The sequence below is a fragment of the Pundamilia nyererei genome, unplaced genomic scaffold (assembly GCF_000239375.1).
Source record: "Pundamilia nyererei isolate P.nyererei 1_Seehausen unplaced genomic scaffold, PunNye1.0 scaffold00259, whole genome shotgun sequence".
NCBI classification, from domain to species: Eukaryota; Metazoa; Chordata; class Actinopteri; order Cichliformes; family Cichlidae; genus Pundamilia; species Pundamilia nyererei.
The window spans coordinates 187,439-195,465 of record NW_005187660.1 but is presented as its reverse complement, the minus strand read 5'-3'; the positions used below and the strand labels follow the sequence as shown (position 1 = coordinate 195,465).

The following is an 8,027-nucleotide window of genomic DNA, read 5'->3' as shown; positions in this document are numbered from 1 at the left end:
ATATATAAAATCTGCTTTTGCTGGACTATGGAAACAAAGGACCATTTGTCGTCCTCACTAAATCACAGGTGACTGATGTTTCTGTGCTCCTGCGATTAATCACTCTGGAGACAGAAAAATACACAATCCCCATCGTGACGCTTTTAGTCATACACTGTCCATCGGAGCTGCCATTGTTCTGACATAAAACCTTGCACAGAGACAAACATTCACAGTGGGTGTGCGCTGACACCGTCCTGGCAGGGGGACACGTTGGAGATGGATGAAGTGTCAACAGGTGAGAATGTGACAGGGGTGAAACACATAAAGAGCAGGAGAGATAGGGTTTCTCTCACTTTCTAGTGTCTCCCTTCTCTCTCTTGATGTTTGTCCTCAGTGCACTCTCTCAGTGGTGCGTCTGACAGGTTAGCAGGTGTGGTTTGGAAAGGTGGTGGTGGAGGTGGCTCAATTCCAAGCTTCAAATGTTCAGTCGAGCATTTTGCAAGCAGCCAGATAACTATGAAGCTCTTTCATCAGTTCATCTCAGGCGCTCCGGTCCCTGTCGTATTATTGTGTGCCCTAATACAGTACTGTGCAAAAGTCTTGAGTCAGCCTCATAACCTCCACGTAGGAGGTTATGTTTTTGGTTGTGTTAATGCGCATCATTGTGTCTGTAAACATGATAGCTCAAAAAATTGTGAAGGAATTCTGATTAAACTTTGTAAGCGGTGTGTCACGTTAGCAACCCATTAAAATGTGAAAACTGACCCAACAAAGTAATATAATTTAGAAACTACAATGTGGTAATGTTGGCTCAGCACATTTGCACATTACAGTATAAGCACAGTGTGAGAGAGAGCTTGAAAGAGTGTTTGATTGATTTCCTGTTTAGATTTAAGTTTAACAGACAGTGAAAAAAGTTCCATGTAGGAAGACCGGTCTGTTAACAATTAAAAAAATAAATAAATCACAAGACCTGTTTATCACCATTTCCATCGTGGCCTGGTCCTTTTCCTTTCGTCTTGAATCATTTATGAATTTGTGCAGTTGAACTGAAAGAGGCAGAATTGTTATTCTAGGCTGTGGCCTCTCTTCCCTCTGTGATGCAGTGCCAGCATTAGAACCACATTTGGCATACCCATCGGCTCCTTAATGCTACGTCTTAAAATCTGAAATCTTCCATGTGTTGTTACTCACCCCCTCACTCTGTGTGCATGTGTATATACAGATGGAGGAAGGCCTGTACATAAATCAGCCACAGCATTCGGAGTTGCAGCATGGCCTTAATTTTCTCTCTATACACACTAGCCACAGGTTAGCTTAGCTTAGTGCATGATATATAACTTCCAGAAACGTACTGATCCAAAACACTATCATGGATAGACATAATTATTCATCTTAAAGGACTCATCATTAAATCAAAATATTATAAAGATTCAGTCTCACTTAAAGACACTTAAAGATCATATGCCAAAAGTACACCTCCAAATCATTTGGTATGTATAAAACATAAAGCAAATTCCACACACTCACGTGGAAAGGAGGGTTAACCTTTCTGGGATTTTGATTACTCTTTATAGCAGAAAGGCCTTGTTTAGCACCCGTGTCCACGCCATTTATTAAATGCTGGATGAAGGGGCCTTTCATGTAATGTCCTTTGTGGTCTCTGGCCAGCTGCAGAGGAGGGGTGATGCAGTGAGCTTCCGTGGCGGCGCAGGGGCGGGGTGAACAGGTGTGCTGGGATCTGACAGTGATTGTGTCTCTTTATATGTTGGCAGTGACAGTCGGAGGGGAGAAGCGGACGTGACAGCAGAGAGAGCGGGAGTGTCTGTGTCCCAGTAAACAAACCACAGTATTAAACAAAAGTTATGCTGTCATCATATTCGCTCCAGCGTATGTTTCTTGGGTCCAACGTTACACCCTTCCTGTCCACCCTCTTAGCTATGTTCATTCAAAACAATATTACACATCTTTCTCTTACAAAACACATGATGGGCATCATGATTGTTAATTAAAATAACACAACTAGCAGTAAATTCCCAGTAACGGACACTTATGGCAGATAACCTTAAAAATATTCTGCAGTAGATCAAAAATGGAAGAAAACCATGAATTAACATATAAGTATTACCTGATGCTGCTGAAGTGAAGCAAAGTCACAGAGGTCGGATTAGACACAGCTGAGCATTTTGCAATTTGGCATGATTTTAAACAGTTTACATTTCTTCAGTATTGAACAGAAATGAGACTTTCTTGTCGGAAAACAGTTAAATTAAAAAAACAAAACAAAAAAACGACAGCGCTGTATAACGGTGGATTTGTGCAACCTGCTCTCATTTAAGTTTTTAGCTGTTTGTTGGTTGTCAAACTTCTGTGAGGTTTAACCTGAGATTCTGGCGTTTTGGGCAAAGTAAACTTATATTTAAAAACCGATTCAGGATCTTAATGAATCGATATCATATTATCCAAGCTAGAATCGATTTTCCGATTAAAATCGATTCTAGCTTGGATTATATTGGATAATCAAAACCAACCCCTAGTTATAAAGCTGGATTGCATTTCATTTAAATTCAATTTTAATGAATTTGAACTTTTATTTTAATGCTTTTATAATACTGGTTAATTAACACCTTTTAAATAGAGCTGCAGAGCAATTGTTTGCTCAAAACACTTCTTATCAGGAATGTAAAATCCTAGAGCTTCATTAATATCATTCATTTTATGAAGTGACATTTCCTGCAGCTGTACCACCCGATTTTTACAGCTATTTCTCATTCTAACAGACTTTGTCATGGATCCAAATGAAATATATGAATAAGATTTTCCGAGAACAGTGTGGTCTGAAAGTCAGGGAACAACGAAAACAGGAACTGAGCATGAGATATTGTTGGAGTGCAGACAGAAAAACGCATTAACCTCCATGTAAACTCAAATCAAAGCCATGTGTCTGAAAGTACAACGATGGGTAAAACCTTAATTATACAAGCTCTCCTCTCGCATTGGGCGAGTGGGTTGTGCTTTCTTGCAAGAATAACAAAAGTGTTTTCAGTGCATTGACTGAGGTGGATTTGGAATGAACACCAACCTAACTGGTTTACTGGTTTCATTGTGACTGTAGGCCCACATCTGGGTGGGCCCAGCCATTTTTTACAGCAGTGAAGCCTATGAATAAAGTTATGACGCATGGTAATGAGAGAAATGACAATTGGATTCCTTAAATATTTATATTTCAACACTTCTTGCCGGTATAGCTGGAAAGTGCCTATTTGGAACTGAATGGAGGGAGGATAAGTAAACCAGGGGATCTGGAGAAGGGTCAAGTTTCAGTGGGCAACTAGCACAGGCTTTAGTGGGTTAATTTTAGTCAAGGACAACAGGTGTGTGTGTGTCATGCCCAGCGCACAGCACAATATATCATTAGTTTATTTTGAGTATGAGCTATTGTGTTGTCATACTCAAAAGAGTTTGAAAGTTGGAGTTTGGAAAACAGTTTGTAAAAGGAAACAAAAATGATTCCAGAACAGCTTTTTTAAAAGCTTTTTCTTTTACAGGCTTGTATCCATCGTTGTCAGCACATCTCTGCTTCAGTGGTTTTTAGGTTGTGTGTCCAACTTAGTGTAATGTACAGGAGTGTAACTTTATTTCTTAATGAGTCGCCTTTTTAGTCTCGTTGACCATTCAAAGTACTTTAGACTACAAGCCCTATTTTCAGTCATACAGTACTCCATGCCCTTTATCCACCTCACACACGTCCAACTGAAATGGCATGCGTATCTTCCAAATGTGGGAAAGATTCCAAAATACTTGGCAGAAACCTGTACAAGCACAGGGAGAACATGCAAGTTCCCACTGTGTTGTTTGTTTTGTTGAAATAAAGGCTCTACTGAACACGGGAACAATCCAGGCCTGAAAAACACTGGATAGTGACTAACCGGATGATGAAAGAAACAGGCATGATGTAACTGCTGGAAATGTACCACAAGCACATTTGTGCACACTTGTTAGTACATCATCCGAGTGCTAAATGAACCAGTCTGATATCAGACTATCAGCAACTGTGTCTGCTGCTGACAGTGACCGCAAAGCCACAGCGCTGATGGTGGTATGCTACTAGGGGTGGGTTTTTATAATCGATTCATCGATTAAAATTGATTCTGGCTTGGATAACGTAAAATCGATTCATTAAAATCCTGAATCGATTTTTTAATATAAATTTATTTTGCCCGAAATGCCAGAATCTCAGGTGACATCTCACAAAATTTCAAGAACCACCAAACAGCTAAGACAGTAAATGAGAGCAGGAACACGGATTCTGCACAAAGACTTAAACACACAGCGCGACCCGCGGATCAGAATCAGTGAGATGTCGCTTTTCTCACAGTCGGGGCTGAAAGCCGACAGCTCGCTGACTCTGATCTGTCGGCGGGTCCGTGCTTTGTGTTCACGCCCTTTATGAGCCGATTCTAAAGCTGTTAGTTTGATCTCTCTCCAAACAATATTGACCGAACCAGCAGCAAAAGAAGATCCAAACGCTTCACATAAACATCGTCATGAACTCACTCTGACTCTTGCACAGCTCTCTCTCTCTCTGTACTTCAAGAACAGTTTCCCTTTCTTCATTATTCGCTTGCTTGTTACGCACCAGTCTACTGTTGTTTACAGGCTGTCAGCCGCTGTTTTTTTCACTTTTACATTCTTCTGAAAAGAAAACCTCATTTCTGCTGTTCAATACTGAACAAATTTAAACTTTTTAAAATTATTCAAAATGCAAAACGCCGTGTCTAATAAAACCGCTGTAACTTCAGAGGTAATGTTCATATGCTGGTTAATGGTTTTCTTTCGTTTTTGATGTACTGCAGAATATTTTTATAAAATCCCAGGCCAGGAAAACCACCTTCATGTTTTTCTGTGTTTTATCTTCAGCTACTTTGACACAAAAGCATCTGCTGTGACGCTCACACCTGTGAGTCTTGCGTGTGTCAGCTTCCTTTTTATTGATACAAAAATATGTAAATGTACTGATCTGAATTATAATATTTCTGACTGTCGAAATTTCCCAGATTTAAATCGAATCAAATCAAATTAAATCGAATCGTGGATCGAATCGATTCGGGGCCTTGTGAATCGGAATTGAATCGATTCTAGAAATCAGTGACGATACCCAGCCCTATATGCTACACACGCACACACATACTCATAAGAGTTAATTTGCTGTCAGACAGCAAACTCTGAAGAAGCTATACAACAACTGTGTTGTGTTGATGACTGTTGACCTCTCCTTGAACACTTAATTGTGCTGCCTTAACAATTGTCCTGTGCAGTAACAAATCTAAATTTTTTTTTGGATTTTTCTCTCATATTAACACATTTAAGTTTGCCGTGTTTTCCATTTATTTTATCTGGCCTGAATTGCTGATTTTAATATTCGTATTTTACAGATTTCTCCTTTGTGCTGCGTTCAGGGATGAACATACTACAAATTTAGTTTTACTTATATTATCCCACAGAGGAAAAAAACCTCCAGAAAAATCAAATTAGAAAAAAAAGGTTATAAAATTTGCACTCTATGATGTTTAATTATGCTAACTGGTGAGAATAAAACCCCAGAAAGATCTCATTAAAAACCTGAAAGACATACCTGTGTGATGATGGGGTATCAGCAGACGACAAAGGCAAACAGAGGGACAGGGACAGACAGAATGGCTTTTGTACAGAGACCAGGGCAGTTTTATAGAGAGCGGCGGCGTGGCACAGTGAGTGCACGTGTGCTATCTGAATGACTATGCGTGTATGCATGCTGTGAGAATTACTGAGTGTCTGACTATACAATACAAGAATAACTGCAAGTCTGTGTGCAAAAGCATGCACATGTGTATGTGTGGCTGGAGCCAGGAGCCACAGGCGGATTAAAGGGAGGCAGAAAGATGAGCACCTCGCAGGATTAGATGGAACAGAGGGATGACCTCACTAGACAAATGGAGGGATGCCACAGGGCAGGTGGAGAGGGGTGATAAAACAGAGAGAGGGTGGGTTTGATGGATGGGGTGGATAAGGAGTGTTTTTCTTTTACTAAGTCAAACTGTTTGAACACTGGGAGGTGAATAATGAGGAGTGGAGAAGATAAAAGAGAAGAGAAGAAGCTGCTACTACAGAAGCTCACATCACGCTCGCATTTAAATCCGGCTCCCCGTCTCTCTCTGTACGGGGCCTCTACCACTACACGCTGTCTTTGGAGGAGGGCAGGACTGGGACAAAAAATCAGCCCAGGCATTTTGACCATTGACTGGCCCACCGTGGTATAATAGGAAAAGCCATAAAGCCTTTATAATAAACTTAAACTTACACCATCCTCCCTATTCTGGTATTCTAAACAGTACTTAGCAAAAATATAAAACGACCTGATTTATATTTACATATATCTCACTAATAGGGTTGCCAACTCCCAGCAAAAAAAGAAAAGAAAAAAATAGGGAACCACTCCCCCACCCTCTGCCTCAAGATGCTTAATTGACAAAACCGATTTTAATTTAATGCACGTATAAAACAAATGCACAGAAATCTATTATTTTTCCTCCAGGGCATGAAGCAGGTAAGGAGGAGATCCAGGCTCCAGACATCCAGAGGCCCTCAGAGCACAAGAGACCAAGGTTCCATGATTACTTAAGTCTGAGAAATGCCACAGTACTGGATTTCATCAAGAGCTTCAAGAGTGATTTCCACTGAGTGTAGCACTATCACACCACTGACAACAGCTTCAGTCTTGGTGGGGCACTGCTGAACTTTTTAGCTGTGTTAAAGTCTGGAAATGCTTTTGATTTTTTTAAATTATTATTATTGTTGTTAGCAACACACTATCCATAGATCAGTAGCTATTGGGATGCTTCATATGAAATGCCAGTGCACCTGCTGCTGCAGATACAACAGCATCCTCGTTTTCCCAGGTGTTTTCACCTCGCACAACCTTTTTATGTTTTTCTGTGTCCATGTAAGCAACAAGATCTCCGGTACCTTTGTTAGACACACAAACGTCTATGCCAGCTCTGCATACAGTGCACTACACTTTCCATTTATTCCGAGCGGGATGGTACGAGGGAAATTTCTTTTGCAGTTTGTCTGAAAAGATGCTCTTGCGTTTTGACATCTTTTCAGTGCGCCGCTGCGCGCTCTGTCCTTTCTGTGAGCGCGGAACAACACTTAACACAGCAGTTCGGGGATGGCGTTGCACATATGGGTCCTCTGTAGGCCTATAGGAAAACCCCAGACATTTTTATCCGTCTCGAAAATCCCCCTGGACAGAATGTGAAAAGTGGACATGTCCGGAGAAAAGAGGACGGTTGGTCACCCTAGATATTAGCAAACACTGAAATACATTTTTTGCACGCAGCAATGAATTTTGTTTACTCAAATTTAGCTTTTCTTCGCTCAAAATAAATTTCTCCTTAAAATGCAAGTCTTGCACCTGCAATTTTTTTTTTACGTGCGCTCAGAACAGTGGCACAAAAATAACCCATACAACATCAAGTGGATGAGCTAGCGGATAAATAGGGATGAGCAAGTTTAGGATTAGAGAAAAGCGACTTTTCCAGCAGGTGAGAAAGTCGGCATGACATTGTTGTTCCAGTTCCTCTCGCTATGATTCCTGTTCGTGTAATTCCATTTCCTGTTGATGCCACAGTTAAAGCATAGTCACTAATCAAAATCTGCAGTCAACTTTAGTCCAACAAAAAGATCTGTTTCCCAGGCATTTTAAGGACAGTTTTTTGTGACTACTGGAGAACTGAATAAAGTGGAAAGAGAAGCTCTGCCAGTTCTCTTTTCCTGGAGTCCTTATAAAATACCTACACCATAGGCTCAGGGTTGGAGCAGTTGCCCTGGACAAAGAGTACTTCAGACTTAAATCACAGCTCTGTGGCCACAGTAAATGCAGAGGAGAAGGGAGCGCCAAAACCACAAAGAAGTGCTATCAGACAACTGAGCAATCCCTGACCGTCACTGAGTTTTCATAGCAGTCTACATACAACTGGCGCTAAAGCAATCACGGATGTTTG

The 8,027-nt window shown here is 40.8% G+C and overlaps 1 long non-coding RNA gene across 1 annotated transcript in view; it reads right to left on the bottom strand.

Annotated features, from left to right (window-relative positions):
* LOC102207665 (uncharacterized) overlaps nucleotides 1-5,694 on the bottom strand; it is a 7,164-nt gene extending 1,470 nt beyond the window's left edge. The window contains exon 1 of the long non-coding RNA XR_312185.1: nucleotides 5,618-5,694. This is a non-coding gene — a long non-coding RNA (uncharacterized LOC102207665). The remainder of the gene's footprint in view (nucleotides 1-5,617) is intronic.
* Nucleotides 5,695-8,027: the final 2,333 nt, after the last annotated feature.